This window comes from Piliocolobus tephrosceles, chromosome 1 (assembly GCF_002776525.5).
Source record: "Piliocolobus tephrosceles isolate RC106 chromosome 1, ASM277652v3, whole genome shotgun sequence".
Lineage (NCBI taxonomy): Eukaryota > Metazoa > Chordata > Mammalia > Primates > Cercopithecidae > Piliocolobus > Piliocolobus tephrosceles.
Genome location: NC_045434.1, coordinates 102,076,976 through 102,097,899, shown reverse-complemented (window position 1 = coordinate 102,097,899; position 20,924 = coordinate 102,076,976). Strand labels below are relative to the sequence as shown.

The following is a 20,924-nucleotide window of genomic DNA, read 5'->3' as shown; positions in this document are numbered from 1 at the left end:
TGGAACCAGCCTGGCCAATATGGTGAAACCCTGTCTCTACTGAAAATACAAAATTACCTGGGTGTGGTGGTGTGCCTATAATCCCAGCTACTTGGGAGGCTGAGGTGGGAGAATTTTGAACCTGGGAGGTGGAGGCTGCAGTGAACCAAGATCATGCCATTGCACTTTAGCCTAGGCAACAGAGGGAGACCCCGTCTCAAAAAAAAAAAAGAAAGAAAGAAAGAAAGAAAAAAAAAAAAAGGAAAAGATCTGCATCCCCAAGAGAATGTGATCTAATAGGAGATAGACGATATTGTTTATGAAAAGACAAGTAAAGGTATAACGTGGTAACATGATCATGACCAGTTTGGAATGATACAGAATAGGGTTCAGAGAGGAATTCCCAAAAGGAAAAGGTAACTGAGGTTTGGTGGTCAATGAGGAGGCCTTCAGACATAGAATCAAATTTCACTGGAGATTAAAGGGGCCTTGAGAGTTTTTCATGTGATTTAATTTATTTTGTAGTTAAGGAAATGAAGGCCTTAGCATTAGCGCTAAAGGCTACTGCTATTGGCTTAAGATTTTTGTTTATATTGTTGATATTATAATTTAGTGTATGAGATCTTGGGCTAGAAATTAGAAAACATATATTCTATTTCTAATATTACTTCTTAATAAGGTTATTTACATTTCCTATGCATTGGTTTCCTTTTACTTTTAATAAAATCATATTTAGGTTTTCAATTCTTCAAAAGGAAATTTTAATTCTATATAATTATTTAAATTATAAAAAACATTTGCACCCTGGTCATATTTTCCCTTTGGTTTGTACTTCCTAATGTTGAAGTTATAATAAGAAAATGAAAAGAAAAAAAATGCAATACAAAGTAAAAAATATTGCTATTTTCTCCCTGAATTATTTTGTAATACATTCCATCATGAAAAACCAAAAATGAGTATGTATCAGTAATATGCTGTAACTAAAAGACCCTAAGAAAATAAAATGCATCATTATCATTTTTAACCACCACCAAAACAAAACAACAAAAGCAGCAATAATTTACTGAACAACTACTATGTTGCAAGCATTTATGCCCAGTGTTTTACATATATTAATGCATTTAATCCTTATAATACCTAATATGGTAGGCATATTATTACCTCCAGTTTATAGATGAGAGACATGAGGCTCACAGATTTCACTAGCTTGCCCATGGTCACACAGCTAGTAAGTGGTGGAGTTGAAGTTTCAAGCCATATATCACTGACTTCAAAGCCCATGTATGTTCTCTCTACTAGCTACTATGCTTTGCTTAGCTACCATCTCTTAAGACATTATCATATTCGTTGTATTAATTTTGCAATTTTTCAGTCAGTTTAAAAATTTGCAAAATAAAAAATTATGGGGACAAAAAAGACCATTATTATACAGGTATCTTAGTGAGCCAAGATTCTCTAGTGTATATATCTAGGAGCAGAATTGCTGAGTCATAAGGTATATATATGTATCTTCAACTGTAGTACTTCAATGTGGTGAACTATTCCTAAGTATGTAACATTATGCAGTTTCTACCAAGTTCCTGTTTGTTCCATATCCTCATCAACACTTGGTATTAGCAATCTTTTTATTTTTAGCTAATCCAATGGAAATGAGGTAGAATCTCATTATGGTTTACTTCTCTTTGATTATTAAAGAAGTTGGGGACTCTTTTTATGATTACTAGCTATTTTTACCTCCTCTTCTATGAAAAGCCTAAATTATTTTGCCTGTTTTTCTCAGATTGGATTGTCTTTTATTGATTTAAGAATCTGTACATATTCTAGATGCTAATATTCTTCAATTACATGTAGAGCAAATATTGTCTTACTGTATGGCTGTCTTCTCTTTATCTTATCTTTTGATAAAGTACTTAATTTTATAAATCAAATACATAACTTCTGATAACAGATTATCGTATCACAGAAGAAATCTTTCAATACCCTAAAGTTATGAAGGTGCATGCGTGTGTGTGTGTGTGGTGTGTGCATATGTGGCTATATACATATAGCTAGACACACACATACATATATACAATGTGTGTGTGTGTGTATGTGTGCGCTTTAAAGTTTTATCTTTACTCTTCACATTTAGGTCTGTATCCATCTGGAGTTTTCTGCATATGGTGTGAGGTAAGCATCTAATTTCTTCTTTTTTTCCTGTATGAATATCTGATTATTCTAGCACCATTTATTGAAAAGACTGTCTCTTCCCATTGCTTTGAAATGCCATCGCCATCATAAATCAAGGATCCCTGTAAGAAGAATCTGGTAAGGGTCTGGTCTTTCAATTCTGACTCATTAGTCTATCTGTCTGTAACTGTGTCAGTATCACATTGCTTTTTAAAAATACATCTTGGGACCTACTAAAGCAAGGCTTTCCACCTTCTTTTTCTTCAAGAGTACTTTATTCATCCTTGGCCCTTTATATGTATCAATATATTTTAGAATCATCTTGTCAAGTCCCAAGAGGAAAAAAATAAAAAACCCTGTTCATTTTTTTCTTCTTCTTTTCAGATCAGATTAGAAGCTGCAAGTGTTGGTTGACGTTGCTGACTGGGATCACACTGCATCTAAAGATTGTTTCAGGGAGAACTGACATCTTTATAATATTGAGTCCTCCAATCCAGGAAGCCACGAGCCATGTGAAGTCTTTTTTATACCTAATGCTAGCTCCTGAGAGCTAATCTACTTTTGATAGGTGAGTGCCAAGGCTACTTAAATTTGGCACTACCTTTTCCCCAAGTTTTCCAAATCCTACAAATAGAGTCTATTTTCCTCTCAACTCCTAAGATGGCAGCCCTAAAACAGAATGCTACATCATAGTTCCATGGTCCAGAATTGTGCTTGATCCAAGAACTCAAGAGGAGACCCAAATGATTTCTGGCTTTGAGGATATGAAAAATATCCTTCAGGTAATTGAGAACAAATATAATCTTACACTCAAAATCACAAACACACACATAAAAGGCTTTCAAGTGATGAAATCCCCAGATCATAATCTAGAAACAGTATTTTAAAAATAATTCCTACTTGAGAATTGAGACAGAGAGAGAAGTTAGCATAGAATGAGTACCTATTATTGAGGCTTCCTCCAGGACCTAGGGACCTTAACCAGCTCTGGATTCCTGATATGGGAATAAGCAAAGGAATTTTCAGTGCAGTAAGAAATGATTAATGGGCTTTAGGGACTGATTGATGAAGGGAGAAAGCAAAGCAGAAAAACAAACTCTGAAGTTAATAAATGGAAAGGAAAAAAATACCATCCTGAAACACTTGACCTAGGAAGATAAGGGACTGTTTATGGTAATGTAAAGGGTTATAAAGACTAAGAATTTTAAGCTGCAAAAAATAGGAATATTTTCACATATATTTCTCCATCTTCAAACTCAGAAATTATTCCCCAGGAGAAATGGAGGAAACAAATCTTTGAGAAAACTAGAAGAGAAAAGCACCAGAGAAGAGACTGTGGGAAAAAAGTATTGTGACCAGTGGGAATAGGCTAGAAATGGTCTAATACATCTTTTTCATTCTCTAGTTCCCTCTATACATTTGCGCAGAGGGAATGATATTATCAAGCAATGAGACCAACAAGAAGTGTTCTGTTCAATTTTCAAGGCACTATTAAAAAAATACAGCCTCTAAATGGGAACCGGATACCTGGTCTTAAAAATATACAGAGTGTCCTGCTCTTCTGCAGTGAGTTTATGTTCCCGTCTGTTCCCTCTGCAAGAGTCAGCAGGCGGCTTGACGGCATGGCAGGGGAGACATGCCGGGTACCATGAAATCACGGGGTTGGAATGTGGAGTTTGGGTGGTGGGAGGATGGAGGTTCTGTGTTCAAAAGCACTAGAGTTAGAAAAGAATGAAAACGAAAGGAGCTTGGGCTTCCCATGGGTTTCGACAGGAGACAAACCACAAAGAAAACAGCTTCTAGCCTAGCCCACAGGCATTCATTCAAGGGGAAGCCTGGAGCATCAACCTATGATTCCATCACAGTAAGCAGAGGATTAAAAAAGAAGCACGTTAGAAAGTAGGTCTTCATTTCATTTCAGGCATATTTCCTTGGTAAATGCCACTTCCAGCCTATACATTTATTGACTCATTTTTATAACAGAACCAGCAGTACCATATCCCTGGGGAGCTTCAGCTCTGGGATTTGATATATACCAGAAGAGACAGTGGGTATTCAAATCAAAGGCAGAGCATACTTATCATTTTGACAGACATAGCTGAAACTATTCCTGTTGTAAGGTACTGAGCACATCCAAAATGTGTAATTTCCTTAATTTTCTTACTGTACTCAAAAACAATTGAAAAATCCCAAGTTATTAATTATGGCAAAAGAATTTTTGTGATTAGGAGAGCTTCTGTCTTTAATTTCAACTGAATAAGATACATCTAAAGAAGGCTACCCACTAGCTTTGAAACACTTTCAGCTTCAGTACAGTGGTGAGAAGACTTCAACTAAAGATTTCAAGACTCTTCTTACAAAGTCCTGCTTGTATCCAGCTGTAACACCAATTGTTCATTGATCACACTTGTTTTAACTACGGTCAAAGGTAAACCACAAACTTGGCTCAACGGCCACACTATGTCTTATTGGTTACATAAATGGCATTTTATCACAGATTATAATAAAAAAAGTATTCAATGACATTACCCAGCTAATTGGGATGAAAATCTCTTTCTATAAGTCTATTTATTCTTCTAATTGTATATAAATTTAGAAATACTGTTTAAAGCTCTCACTCCTTAGCTCTGTTAGTGTTTCTCGATTCTATCATTTACATTGCCCTACTATTTCAATCCTAAGTTCCTGAAATTATCTTCAGCATTTTCTTGAAAATGCCTCTACTGTCAATTAAGGATTGAAGAGCTGAAACAGAGAAGACCAGGCGTGACACTGGCTGGGAGGAGCCAGGTGCTCCTCTGAAGGTTTGGCAGTGCCTCAGCATTGTTCTGCTGTAGTCAGCTCTTTCCTCCAGAAAGCACTGGAGAGTCCTGGTCTGTCAAGAAGTGCTCACTCAGCACCAAGAAAAATGGGTTCATTTCTGCTTAGAACTAAAACCAGATGCTCAGACCTGGGAATCAATAGAGTAAATATGAATTCAGTATAAGAGAAAGAAGGTCCTTTATCACCTCCAAGTAAGAAAAAATATGTAGGCCAACAAGTAAAACTGAAGGAAAATTATTTTTTAAAAGAAAGAAAAAGGAGTGACTAATCAATTAGACTGTGAGCGCCTAAAGGGCATAAATGATAAGCACTTAATATGTATTGTCAGTTCAGTAAAACAGTTTAAAAGAATCAACTTAATGCTTAAAAAATATTCCCCACAGGCTTATTTAAGCCATTTTCAAATTTCAAGAGTTACGCATCTATTTTCCTTACATGCACTGTACCTACCATCCTTCTGTCATATAATGGAATGCTTCTGCAGATGTATTTTCCTTCTCGTGATGAAATTTAGCTATCAGAAACATGCCCTGGCCCTTTCATGTACTTCATCTCATGTAGTGAAGGTAGGAATCACAGGCATCATTTTTTAGGGAAGGACACTGCAAAGTTAAATAACCTGCATAAAGTCACAGGCAGGTGAGCTGGATTTGAGCTCTTGCCACTAGACTCCAAGTTCTACATTCCTTCCATCACATTGAACTGCATGCAATTTAGAACTTCTTGGCTTCAAGCTTCCCACTCCCACCCAACCCCTCTCCCCAACACACTTCTCAGAAGGGGAAAGTGTACCATGGAGATGTTAATCAAAAGGCCAAAGGCACACAACTAGTGGCACAGCTGGGGCCAGAATTCAGAACTCCAGTGCCCTGTCCAACACACCACATAATGTTCTTCCCCAGATGCCCTGTTTTGAACGTGTGACCCCCCCCTCAAAAATCAAATTGGAAAACCCCATTGTAGTAGTATTAAAAGGTGGGGCCTTTTAGGAAGTGGTTAAGTCATGAGGGTTCTGTCTCATGGATGGATTAATGCCCTTATAAAAGAAGCTTCAGGCTGGGTGTGGTGGCTCACATCTGCAATTCCAGCACTTTGGGAGGCCAAGGCGGGTGGATCACCTGAGGTCAGGAGTTCCAGACCAACCTGGCCAAAATGGTGAAACCCCGTCTTTACTAAAAATACAAAAATTAGCCAAGTGTAGTGGCAGATGCCTGTAGTCCCAGCTGCTTGGGAAGCTGAGGCAGGAGAATCACTTGAACCCGGGAGGCAGAGGTTGCAGTGAGCTGAGATAGCACCATTGCTCTCCAGCCAGGGTGACAGAGCGCAACTCCATCTCTTAAAAAAAAAAAAAAAAGGAAAGCTTTAGAGAAAGTATACACTGTTTTGTCCTTCCACCCTTTCCATGTAAGGACACAGCATTCCTCCTTGCTGGAGGATGCAGCAACAAGGTGCCATCTTGAAAGCAGAGAGCGGCCCTCACCACACACCAAAGCTGGTGCCTCGCTCTTGAGGCCTTCCTAGCCTCCAGAACTGTAAGAAATAAATATCTGTTCTACATAAATTACCCAGTCTGTAGTATTTTGTTATAGCAGTATGAGTGAACTAAGACACCAGGTTTTTAATTTTATACTGTTCTTTTCTCCTGTAGCTATTTCTTTTGTACCTAAACATCTCTTTGGGCTATTTTCTTCAGGTCTTTTTTTCTGTCTCCCCAGCAGACAGAAATGATGAAATATAAAGTCACGAAGCTTTGGCTCCCAGGAAGGATTACATCATCACCTCAGGGCAGTTAATCTATATTTAAATGCAAAGTTTATACGTAAGTAAAGAATAAGGAGGCAAGTCCTTTTTTTTCTTAGAAAGATGATTAAAACTAAATTAACAATTATCTAAACATGACATAAATAATTTGAAAATTAAATTCAGTGCAAAATATTTTAATTCCTAATAACACTACTTGCTAAACCAAATCAGCAAGTGTCATATTCTTGCCATAACATACTAACACAGCATATTTTTATCTTGAACAGGACAGTAAGTACAGGTAATAGATCAAGAAGCACTACAGTTTTAAAAGTATAAAAAATGATATAAAATGTTTTAAAAAGTTTTTCCTCATAAGAATTTTTTTTTTTTTTTCTTTTTGAGACAGGGTGTCTCTCTGTTGCCCTGGCTGGAGTACTGTGGATGATCAGAGCTCGCTGCAGCCTCAAACCCCTAGGCTCAAGCAGTTCGCCCACCCTCCCAAGTAGCTGGTACTAGACGAATACACAACTACGTCGGCTAATTTTTTGTGTGTGTATAATTCAATTTATATGAACTATTCAGAATAGGCAAACCCATAAACAGGAAGTCAATTGGTGGTTGCTAGGGAAGGGGAGGAGGGAGGAAATGGAGAGTTCTTGTTTAATGGGTACAGGGTTTCATTTTGGGATGATAAAAAATGTTTTGGAACTAGACAGAGGTGACGGTTACACAACATTGTGGATGTTCAGTACCAGATGTCACTGAATTATTCCCTTTAAAATGGTTAACTTTATGTTATGTGAATTTCACCTCAGTACAAATAAATAATAAATACATTGCAAGGAAAAATTTGGAAAGAGGCCTATCAAACAAAAAAGTTGTAATGAAAAAGAAAAGATATTAAACATGTTTTTAAACAGGCGGTTTTGGGCATGGAGCTGGTTGATGTTAAAAATCCTATCCCATTCATTCACATCAAGCTGCCCAAACTTAGTAACTGGAAAGATCCCACGATGCTGAGCTCTAAATATCAAACACAAAACTAGAATTCTAGAATTATCTGGTATTTTCCCATTCCTGAAAATTCCATCTTTAACTGGGGTCTATGGGTTCAAGAGCCATATTTATGAACCCAAATTCAGGACACATACTCTGGTTCAGGGACAGTGAATGGTAGGTAGAATATCCAGGATATGTAGCTGTTGAAACTGCAGCCCTCTCAATGACTCTAATACTCAAGAGGTTAAAAGAATCCAGCCCCAGGAGTTTTAGATACAAAAATAGTAACAACCCAACTGAACTTGACTGCATTTAGAAAACATAATTATTTCCAAATCTACTGAGCAGCTTAACAGTCTTCAGTGATGCCTACAGTCACTGGGATTCAAAGACTCCCGCTCCCGGCAGCTCCGGGTCCTTTCATGCCTATGGATTTATCTTGGCTCCTACTTCGACTTCTATGACTACGCCCTTCAGAACGCCTGTTGTACGGGCTAGAAAGTGTGTCTGAGCTCCTCCCTCTGTCCTTATCCCTGGTCTTTTCTTCTCTTGCCTCCCTCCTGCTTGAGGACCTGTGCTCGTGCTTGGTTTCTCCTTCTTCAGCTCCCTCTCTAGGTTCTCTGCCCCAGCAGAGTAGGCAGTCCTGGCCTTGGGGAGCTTCCGCCCCTCCCTGGGCACTGACTTCTGAGCTCTCTCCGAGTTCTTGCTGCTGTGCTTCTTAGGGCCAGGGTCATCCTTTTCCTTTACTGTCTTGCTTCTGGGTGACGAAGAGGATGGTTTCTCTGCCTGTACCCCCCGGTCAGTTTTCTCTTTTTATTTCCTTTTTTTTCTTTTTGTCTTTTTTTGCGCTTTTTTGTTGGTTTTTCATCTTCAGAGCTCTCAGACAAACTTGGTGAGGGGGTACGAGCCCCACAGCCCTTTTCCTGGAGCTCTTTGGTCACATCATCCATTTCTTCTAAGTCCTAGGAACCCAGTAGTTAGACACATGATCCACTCAGATAGTTCTTCCTTTGATCTTGATCCCAATAAAATTGTCAACAGCCAGAATTATGCTCCTCTGGTCTTCATAGCAGAGGAAATAGAATCCTTTGGATTTCCCAGTCTTCTTGTCCCACATGAGATTAATGTTAACAATCTCCCCATATTGTGAGAACACACAGATGATGTTCCCTTCAGTCAGCTCATAAGGAAGCCCTCCCAGGAAGATCCAGGTGCTGTCCTTTTACTAGGAGTGCTAGGATATCTTATTGGCCACCCCAAGCTGGACCTCTCACTCAATCAGTTCCTTGATCAGCTTTACCTTAGTTAAAGGGCTCACCTCCGTGGGCTCGCGCTCAGCATTCAGGTATCAGTGCCCAGGCAAGGCAGCCTGGCGCATACTCTGGCTAATTTTTTAAATTTCTTGTAGAGGCAGGGTCTTGCTGTCTTGGCCAGGTTGGTCTCAAACTCCTAGCCTTAAGTGATCCTGTTGCCTTGGCCTCCCAAAGTGCTGGGATGACAGCTGTGAGCAATTGCACCTGGCCTTCATAAGAAAATTCTAACATTGATTTTCAAGTGTTCATTCCGGGGGTATATGATACTGTCATTATCTCTTGTGGCCAACTAAATGCTTATCATACCAACAATTATCACTGCTCACACATCCATATCGACACCTGCCTGATTCCCCTCTTCAGCTAATTATCTGAGAACATTTATCCTTTGGCCAGCAGCTGAGAGATGTGGCTATCCACATCAAGTTGTCAGACTATTACAAAACATGTGAGGATTAAATTACATTGGTTTTAAAACTTTTCCAATTGCACACCCTTTTTCAAAGATAATATTCTTAGATGTGCCTAATAAGTGGAATTTTCCAAAGAAAAGCTTGAGAGGTAGATGGATAATAGCAGAGTCAGTGGGGGAGCTCTGGTGGGTCCTGACTGCTCTTTTGACCTCACCCCAGACAAGCACAAGGGGGCTTCTCAGAGCGCAGTCTGAAAACCAATTTCAGACATTTTCAAAGTATTAATATTTTGTTGAAATTGAAACTGTCTTCCTCACAATATTGGGGAATATACAGGAGAAGAAAGATAGTAAAATATGGGCTAGAGGTGCAAATATCACATATGCTGACTTAGCATAACTCTTCTCATTTCTCCCTCTGAGATAAGACTGACTTTGTGGGGTGGTCAATGCCCTTCCCAGTCATTCTCCAATCACACCTCCTGGGGAACGCAGCTGACTACTTGCCTTTCTTCTGTAGAGTATTACCCTCTGCATTCACACTCTTCCATCATCCTAGAATGCCCTTTACCCTCTTTTCTGCATGGGGAACCCCCCTTGGTTATTAGGCCCTAACAATCTCTCCCTGATTCTAAGACTCTTAAACATGTTCCTTCCTCTTACTAAACACACCCACACATGCTCCATGCTCCACCACACACACCATCAATGTCTCTCTTTCTCTCACTCAGAAGAACAGATGCCTCATTCATCAATTCTTCATTATTGCACATATCACATTGGTAACTTGGTAATTTTTTTTTTATTTGCTCCATAGATTTATTTTCCCGCCTAGAATATGAGCTCTTCTAGGACAGGGGCTATCTTTTCCCTCTTTGTATACCCAGTAAATAGCACAGTGCCAGGTACATTGTGGTCCCCTAATAAATGTTAACTGAATCATGACAAATCCTTTCTCCCATACTTTAGCTCCAAATGTAAAGGGTAAAATAACTATAAACAAAATAAGCCAAATGTTTCAGTTGCAGGCAATTGTTAAGTTATATTCTAAGAGTTTGTTTAAAAACCGGTTCTTTGAAACTCAGAAATTGAATTCTTTAAATGGGAAGCAGACCATCAAAGTCTCTTTGAGCCTATAATATTCTTGAAGAATGGTTTTAACAGCATGATTTCATCTGTACCTAACCAGCATCCATAAAATTGTTTCTGTAGGAAGGCGGAATCCAAGGTCCATTTTGGACACCAGAAATCTATTCAGTGGTGGCTTTGATTTTGTATTAAAAGGACTTAAGGGGAGCAATTATGCATGCAGAGGAAGTTGTATTTGCATATACAGTAAATTCTTTTTAAATTGTGTGATTACTTTGAGGTGGGGTAACAGGTTAAACATCCTTATGCATTCATTGCCTTTCCTAACACTAATATTGTATGGACTGCCAGAGGTAGCAGCCCTGGTCACCGCTGGTGGAAAAGAAAAGAGCAGAAAGAAGGTGAGAGGAAGGGATTAGAGTAGAGGCTCTCAAAGTGTGTTCCCAGTACCAGCAGTATCATCATGGCTTGGGAACTTGCTAAAAATGCAGTCTTGGGTTCCAACCCAGACTTACTAAATCAAGAATTCTAAGAGTGGGGCTTATCAGAGAAGAAGAAATGAGAACATTTATGCAACCCTGCTTTAACAAGCCTCTCCAGTGATTCTGATGTATGTTAAAGTTTGAGCGAGGTTTTTGGGCACCAATAATCTATTCTTAAAATTCACTTCAACTGCAGAAAATGAGGTACAGATAAAAACATTATGAATGAAAAAGAGAAGGTCCCTTCTAAGCCAACAGTTCTCGGTCTTGGCTGCACTGTAATCACTTGGGAGCTTTAAAAAATACTGATGCCTGGGTACCACCCCCAGAGATTCTGATTTAATCAGTCTGGGATTTGGCGTAAGCAATGGGAGTTTTAAAAGCTCCCCAGGTGATTCTAACATGAGGCCATGAATGAGACACCACTGTTCTAAGCCAACTGCTACATAATTATCTTCCAAAGCTGCCAACCTGCTAGGAAACACTGAAACACACACACACACACACACACACACACACACACACACACACAAATAAAAGGACGAAAAATATGAGGAGTAAGTTCACTTGCTAGTAATTTACATTTCAAGATAATGAAATCTCTAAGGCAGTGATTTAATCATGTATGGGCAGAGGCCGCTTTGGCTCCCAGCAGTTTGGATATTACATGCGGCAGCCATGAAGGACAGAAGATTATGAAGCTGTGGTCATAGCCTCTATGCTGGTGAGAGAAGACACCTGTGACAACAAGTAGGCACGCCATCTTCGACGCCTAGGTAGACTTACTTGGCAAAGTCCAATTCCATAAATCTCTCTGGCTCAGGGATTTAGAAAGCATATATAGCCTGGACATCACCAAGGAAGTAATACCACTGAGGAGTGTTCAATATCAGAACTGTAATGGATTGGAGACAAAATTATCTCTGCATAGATATATATTTCTACCCATGTCCCTGCTTGGCAAACTCCCTACTGCATTCTGATCTTTCCTACCAGAAAGTCTGGATTCAACAGTCAAGCACTGTATGTGGGTCTCACGGTTAGCTCAGTTGGTTGGCCAAGTCCTGGACTAATATCAGGTGGCCTTGGGTAACTGAAGCTGAGATGCCCAGTAATTCTTATACATAATGTATGATATAATTCCATGACTATCTCAAGTGTTCTGAACCTTTGAGAGACAGTGTGAATTTCTTACAAAGTACCCACAATACGAAAGGAAAACACATTTCTAAAGTTATTTTCCTGGCATAAAATAGTTTACAAAAAAGGGAATTTCTTTGACTGTTATTTCACCTCTTCCAAGAGCAAATAAGTCTCATGTTCCAGCTAATCATGGCTCCCTTTCTCATCCAACCTGCAGACTGATATAAGACTACAGGTAGACAGACCACATTTGCATCAGTTCAGACCCTTCTGTCAGCTCATATTGTTAACTCAACCTTATAGTAAGTTAGAAGAATGACAAAACCAAGCACTAAAATATGATTGTGATAACTAGCTTGGTTATAAACCATGGTTGAGAGGCAGAATCTAATGCCACACTGCCGGGATTCAAGACTTGCCCAATTACTTATGTGACGTTGAACACGTACAAAATAGGGATAATAACAGTACCTATCTTGTAGGGTGGTTAGGAGGACTGTGACAAGTTTATTAGTATAACGCTGGCGCAGAGTAAGCTCTCAGTAATCTGACCATTTCTGGAGATCAAAATTTTGTTTTATTTTGACCCAACCATTCAATGTATGAAAATCTTTCCTATAGAAATACTCACACAAGAATGTAAGAAGATCTGGTGTTCCCCCTAATTATTTAATTATGAAAGAATTATACTGGTACATATACACCATGGAATTCTACGTAGCCATAAAAAGGAATGAGATCATATCCTTTGCAGGGACACAGATGGAGTTGGAAGACATGATCCTCAGCAAACTAATCCAGGAACAGAAAACCAAATACCACATGTTCTCACTTATAAGTGGGAGCTGAATGATGAAAACACAAGGGCACATGGTGGGGAACACCACACACTGAGGCCTGTCAGGTTGGAGAGGCCGAGCATCAGGAAGAATAGTTAATGGATTCTGGGCTTAATACTTAGGTGACAGGATGATCTGTGTAGCAAACCACCATGGCACACATTTACCTGTGTAACAAATCTGTACGTCTTGCACATGTAGCCTTGAGCTTTAAAGTTGAAGAAGAAAAAAAAAATTATAAGTAACTCATGTCCATCAGTAGGGGAAATAGTAAATAAGTTATAGTTTTCTTTTTATGTAATGAAATACTATGGAATAAATAAGAAGGTAGGTCCTGTTCAGTACTGAGAATTGGCACAGGGTGGAGGTGAGTAGCCCAAATCTAGAGTCAGACATGTGAGTCCAGTGCCAGCCTTCTTGTGCACCAGCTGTGCTTCCTTGTGCAAAACAGGGAACTTCCTTAGCTGTAAAACGGGAGGAATGACAGTACTCCCCTGAAGGTTCTATATAGACATTTGTTAAGTAGATACATGCTGACAAGGAAGACAGCCTACATACCTAACTTACTAGTGGTTATACAAGGAAATGGGAGTAATTACTTCCTTTTTGACTTTTTTGTATTGTTTAACATTTTTAAAACTGCATGTCATTTTTCTGTCACCAAATTTTAAAAATAAGCCTGGGCCAGATGCAGTGGCTCACACCTGTAATCCCAATACTTTGGGAGGCGGAGGTGATAGGATCACTTGAGCCAGGAGTTTGAAACCAGCCTGGGCAACATAGGGAGACCCTGTCTCTACCAGAAAAATAAAATAAATAAAATAAAACAAAACAAAATAAATAAAGGCAAATTAGCCAGGCGTGGTGGCACATGTCTGTAGTACCAGCTACTCAGGAGGCTGAGGTGGGAGGATTGCTTGAGCCTGGATATCAAGGCTGCAGTGAGTCATGATTGTGCTACCATACTCCAACCTGGGCAACAGAGCAAGATCCTGTCTCAAAAGAAAAATAGGCCTAGTTTATCGGCATATGGTCTGATTGAATTACTTGATATGTAACTAAGAGTCTCATACTAACAGGAATGTTGGTTATTACCATTTTCATTTTAAGTAATGGGAAATTAAGACACAGACAATGTTAAATGATTTATTAAGTTCAGATATTAAGTTATTTGTAAAATGAAACTAAAATAGCAACTGTAGTGTAATCTAAAGGACATGAGTTTTGAGGATCAGATAGTGCTAGGTTCAGATTCCTTCTATGCCTCCTAGTGCCTTTCGCATATTATGTAACCTCTTTGAAACTCAGTTTTATTATTTGGACAATGGGGTTAATGGTAATAATAGCTAACATCTATTGAGTGCTTACTACATGGGAAGCATTATAGCAAGAGCTATAAATGTATTATCTCATTTGATCTTCATAAAAACTCTGAGGTACTATCATCCTTGTTTCACAAGAATGAAGGAACTGAGGCACAGAAGGGTTAAATGAGTCATCCATAGCTAGTAAATAGTGGAGCCACGACTTGAACCCAGGTTAATCAACTTCAGCCATATGTACTTCAGAGGGAGATTATGAGAAGATAGCAAGGCACTCAAGAAATTATTTGCTTTTACCCCTTTGATTCACTAGAATGTATGGCCTAAAATTTTAATTTTATGTTATAATAAACTTCTAAGGGGTGTGTGATTCTCTTACACTGCTCACGCTAAAGATAACTGACTGCTTGATATACTTGTTTCATTGAGAAGTGGTGGCCCGTACCAGGGCAGGTGACAAGGACAGTGGTTCTTATTCATCTGGGCAGCAGCTTCAGTGCTAATTCTAAACACAGGTGGTGAGAGAGACAGCCAACAGGAAGGGGAAAGGAATCACTGCTGACATGTGCAACTGGGAAGATTGATGGTTTCCCTCTCTCTTTTCCCCCAATGTGTCAGCCTGGGAGCAGAGACGTAGAAGCTGCTGTGCTGAGGACAGTAAAATACACAGCACAGTGTCTGCCTGGCTGCAACACTGATTAATGAGACCAAAATGACACAGAAAACAGGCGGTGCTTCGGAAGGAGAATTCACAGGCATTTCTTTATTTAATCATTTCAACAAAAGCAGTTCCCATAAACTGCCCAGTTTGAACTAGAATTCCCCGTGGTTAGAGCAACGCAGGGGTATATTTGGTGAGATGCGTGAATCAAAGAGTGAGAGTGTAAAGGGAATCTGTAATGAAGTAAATTCACTAATGACTGGCTGGGTACAAACTTAGGAATTCCTCTACTTTTTCTGACTGACCAAAACATTCACAAAGTTCCAGGTAAGATAGTTATGTGCCTACCTAACTTAATGTAGGGATGATATGAGAATGCGTTATCACAAGGAATTGCACCCTGTCAAAGCACTCTTGCTTTTCAGGACTAGTAGACAGCATCACCAATTCTTCACGTTTTACCATAGCTGCATAATGTATACATTTAAAATGACATTATCTTTATTAAGGGAATTAATCTAAAAATTAATTAACATCAAATATTATTTTTAGTTCTTACTATCACCTGTCCTACTTCTCATGAGTAGCTCTTCAAACTTAATACTATATCCCAAACTAAATCTACTGACTCATGACCTTCAGGTCAACTCTCCCCCATTCTGCACTGTATTCTCAATTCTGGCTAATGATACAACCATCTACCTAATCTCCTAACCTTAAGATTCATCTCCAACTCCTTCCTTTCCCTTACCAGATTCTGATGGTTCAAATCCTGCCTCCTCCAATTACTAGCTATGTGATCTTTGGCAAGTATTTTTGCCTCAGTTTCCTCACCTGAAATAAAAATTTTAATAGTACTGATTTATAGGAGAATTGCAAGAATTAAATTAATACATAAAAAGTGTTTAGATTGGTGCCTGGCACATAGAAAATACTTAATAAATATTAGCTATCTTCATCATCTAATCCAGTACTAAATAATCAGGAATGTTTCTCAATACAATTTCATTTCTCCATCTCCATCAATGTAGTCTAAACCACAATCGTCTCACCTGTGCTGTTTCAATAGCTTTTTTCAGAGTTTATTCTACACTACTACCTGAACTATCATTTAAAAGTAATGAATCTCCACTGATTCTTCCTTTTTCACAGAGTCAAATCCAAACCCTTAATTTAGTGTATAAAATCCTTCATAATCTGACTTCGAATACATGTAGATTACTGAGACATAGTCAGGGCAATTATCCCCATGAATCAACATTATTTAAGCAAGTGAGAAGTCTTATGAGAAATTCAGGGTTCAAGTTTTACATTTAACATTTTATAACATGCTGTTTTTCATTGATTATCCTAACACTACAGTAAGTATCATATTCACCGAAAAACCACTGAGTAATCTTCAGGATCTATAAATTAAAGCCTAAAACATAAACAAAATGACATGTCATTATTCTAGGGGAAATTAAATGTACTGTACTTCCAGTGCTTGGTGTAGTGGGTTGGATTATGTCCCTCCAAAATTCATGTCCACCTAGAACTTCAGAATGTAACCTTATTTGGAAATAGGATCTTCGCAGATATAATCAGTTAAGATGAGGTCATACTGGATTATAGTGGGCTCTAAATTCAATGACTGGTGTCTTTAAAAGAAGAGAAGACACAGACACGTAGAGGGAAGAGGGCCACGTGACAATGGAGGCAGAGACTGGAGTGATGCAGCTACAATTCAAGAAAATCCCAAGGATTGCCAAGAGCCACCAGCAGCTAGGAAGAGACAAGGAAGGGTTCTTCCTTAAAGTCTTAAGAAGTATGCCCTGCCAACACCTCAGTGTCAGATTGCTAGCCTCCAGAACTGTGAAAGAATACATTTCTGTTCTTTCAGGCCACCCAGTTTGTGGTATTTTGTTATGGCAGCCTTAGAAAACTATTAACAGCACACTTGACTAATGTCTTAAACTGGTAAGGTAAGTAAGGTCAGTTGTTCAGGATCTGTAATCTGGTTACTATTTCTGTAAGAAATTAACATCCAGGACACTGGCCTTCTCTTCCAAGACTGTGCAAGCCCCGGGGGCAATGCAGAGTAGCTCAGGAATGCAGAGTAGAATAAAGGTATTCTGCACTGGTTATGGTGACTGACACAACCACAACTACAACTGTATGTAGGTAGTGGTGCTGAGAGGCAGGAAGCATTATTACATAGACCATGTCAAATAAACAAACAGCCATCAACTAAGGGGCTGTAATCATAGATGAAGTTGCTGTTACTTTGTTCTGGGATCAAAGTTCTGGGATCACATTTGCATTGATTCCGTAAAATTACTGCATATAGTTGACTTTGCTCCATTTATTTCTTTCATTTAAACAGTAGCTCCTGAAATTTTCATTATGCTGTAATTGTTCACAAAAATGTAAATTTAAACTTAGCAAATATTTATGTCCTTTGATAAAAAAAACATATATATATACTGATTGTATACCATTTTCCAGATGAAGCAGTATGGCATGCGCTATTTCAACTTCCATGATCGATTATTGCTCTCCAAAAGGACTTTTTTTCCCTTTGAAACCTTGAGATTGTTTTTTGGCATAATTACCCCAGCCCAAACAGTTTTGAGATATGTGTTTTTTTTTTTTTTTAAATAAGCAGTAAACTATTTCTTTTACTTTAAAAAAATATATGCCTTTAAATTTTCTTTGAAGTTCTTTATAAAAACTTCTTTTCTAAAAAATAAATGTTATTGTGTATATTTAAGGTATACAGCATATTGTGGGATATATACAGATACCAAAAAGGTTACTATAGTAAATTAACATATCCATCATCCTACATAGTTATCATTTTCTTTTGTTTTTATGTCAAAAGCAACTAAATTCTTATTTAGTATCAATCCCAAATACAGTACAATTTTATTACCTATAGTCCTCATGTTGTATTTAGATCTCTAGACTTGTTCATCCTACATATCTACTACTTTGCATCCTCTGACCTACATCTCTCCATTTCATCCTTTACAAAGAATTCTCGTATGTAATAAAATAACCTCAGAGGAAAAAAGAAAAATTCAAATCTGCAAACCAGTATCAGCCAATCATTAATTCACCATCCCTCTTTATGTTTAAAAGATTATCTCAGTAATCTCTGGAAGCTCTGAATGTCTATAAGGTTAGGGAACAAATAGTCCTATATATATTAATTTTCTTTTGGAGTTTTTTAAATGATCAATTCCAAATATACAGTACAGGGAAGGTGAAATGAGTAAGAAAAAAATCATATTTAATTCCATGTTAACACTAAACTATATTATTCAAAATGTCTTTCAAAATACTTAGCCAGATCACTAAATCTCAGTCACTACCTTAGTTTAAAATATTCACTAAGAAAATAGTCAAGCAACAGAAATCCATTGTGACACACCATCTAGAGTGAAAAGCTACACTGCTATATGTAATTTATTAACTTAGTAGTTTAGTCTCTCAATATTTAGCAAGTTTGTTTAAAAATTACCATTCCCACTGGTTTACACTGACATTAATATAAATCCATAATTTCAAAGTCAACATTCCTTTCACTGTGAACTAAAGACTTCTTTCTTTTCTTTTCTTTTCTTTTTTTTTTTTTTTGAGAGGAGTCTCACTGTGTTGCCCAGGCTGGAGTGCAGTGGCGATCTAGGCTCACTGCAACCTCCACGCCACCCGCTGCCCCTCGCCGCCCCCGGGTTCAAGGGATTCTCCTGCTTCAGCCTCCCGAGTAGCTGGGATTACAGGTGCCTGCCACCGCACCCAGCTAATTTTTGAATTTTTAGTAGAGACAGGGTTTCACCATCTTGGCCAGGCTGGTCTTGAACTCCTGACCTTATGATCCATGCACCTCAGCATTCCAAAGTGCTAGGATTACAGCAGCAACTCACTGCACCCTGCCAGTAGTCCAATATATTTTTGACATACCACACAGCTTACTGCATGTCATATCTTTGAGCCTCTTATACAAGTTTTAAAGAAACTGGCAATCTATATAGAGATGCAGAGAGGGTGTTATTAAGGAAGTGTCAGTATTGGGGAGCACTGAAGAGTTTTAAGTTTCTCAAACTTACTGGTAAACCTTAAAATTTGACACAATTGAGTACTTAGTCCTTTCTCTAAAATTTTACCATCACATTGAATCTTCCACTCATGTTTAGTGGCACCATCATGGTTCTAATTTGCACTTGCTCTGTGTGTGTCTGTGTGTCTATATGTTTATAAAATAACTCTACACTCCTAGTCAGTTGTCTTATTGTGCCTAATAAAATTCAAGGACATTTCTTTAATTAAGAGAGGCTTTCGCTTCCTGATTGCTTGCATAAATTGATGGCAATTTTAAAATTGTTATTAAGTTAGCTTATAATGTATTGTTTAATACACTGAAGAAATATTTATTTCACTTGTAAAGTAATGCAGCACCATAGTTTTGTTTCTCTAATGTAAATTATTTCATTTGGAATATGAGCATTCTTGTAGTAATCAAGTTGTAAATGTAAAGGTCAAAATAATGTTCTTTTTTATATTTTCTTTTTCTTTTTTTTTTGAGACGGAGTCTTGCTCTGTCGCCTGGGCTGGAGTGCAGTGGCCGGATCTCAGCTCACTGCAAGCTCCGCCTCCCAGGTTTACACCATTCTCCGGGCTCAGCCTCCTGTGTAGCTGGGACTACAGGCGCCCGCCACCACACCTGGCTAAATTTTTTTATTTTTATTAGAGACGGAGTTTCACCGTGTTAGCCAGGATGGTCTGGATCTCCTGACCTCATGATCCGCCCACCTCAGCCTCCCAAAGTCCTGGGATTACAGGGGTGAGCCACCGCACCCGGCCTTATTTTGCTTTTCTAAGAACTCTAACAAGTTTACTTGAATAAAGTAATATTCACCTAGCGAAATATTTACCATGTCCCTTTTGCAGTAAACAATACACTTTCAATTCTGATTTTATTTTTATACATTTTATAGCTTTATATGGGTATATTCTACTTTTGCAAATATGCTTTAAGTCAATAAATTATAATTTTTAATAGTTTCACCATAAAATCAACACTCACACTCAAACTGTAAAAATTTTAAATGCAATTTACTTATGAGTTTTTGAGACTCCTTCCCCAACTGGAAATTTTTACATGCTGTACATAATTCTTCTCTATAGTACATTTGTACAGATAAAATAATTAGCATAAATAGAATATAACTCTTTATACTATATATATGTATTAAAATATTAAATTGCGCCCCGTAAATATGTACAATTACAATGTTTCCATTTAAAAACTAAAATAGTGCTCTTATTTTTGACAATTTCAAACACGTGGTTTGAAAATGTATCTTGAAAGTATATTACTTTTCATCTACTTAGATGACAAATTACTGTACCATGAAAAGTTATTAATGATAAAATACTTGGTACCACAAGTGATATCATCGCTTGCCTCAACTGGTAAACTCCTGGACATTTTTGGGAAAAATAACATAGACTTTTGTTTTGCTGTTACTATCAAATAATTATAGTAACTGAGAAAGTAACTGTAAATGCTCATGTCTGGACCATCAAACAGTAAAGGACAGTGAGAAATGTATGTACCAAGTGGAACAGAGCTGTTTTGTGTGGACAGGTGGAACCCCAGCTGGGTAAGAACAATGCTATTGAAATGTCATCAGTTGAGTTATACTGAAGTGATTTTCTTTATTTTCTATCTTGATGAGAAATGTGTGATTTTTAAAAAATACTGTAGCAGAAAAAATAGCCCAATTACTGATCCGATGTTTTATGTAACAAAGTATTTTTCAAGTTCTCTCATATTTCTAACAATTTTAACTTTTTTGCTGACCTCCCACCCCACCGGCACTACTGGGTTAATAAGAATCAAGTCTATCTTTTTCAGCCTTTTTCTTCTACCATTCCACTCCATGAACTGTATACTTCTTTT

General features: G+C 38.1%; 1 protein-coding gene and 1 pseudogene across 2 annotated transcripts in view; both read right to left on the bottom strand.

Annotated features, from left to right (window-relative positions):
- WARS2 (tryptophanyl tRNA synthetase 2, mitochondrial) overlaps window positions 1-20,924 on the bottom strand; it is a 115,077-nt gene that overhangs the window by 46,753 nt on the left and 47,400 nt on the right. The gene's annotated exons all lie outside the window — the stretch shown is intronic.
- LOC111549550 lies at window positions 7,256-11,775 on the bottom strand (annotated as a pseudogene).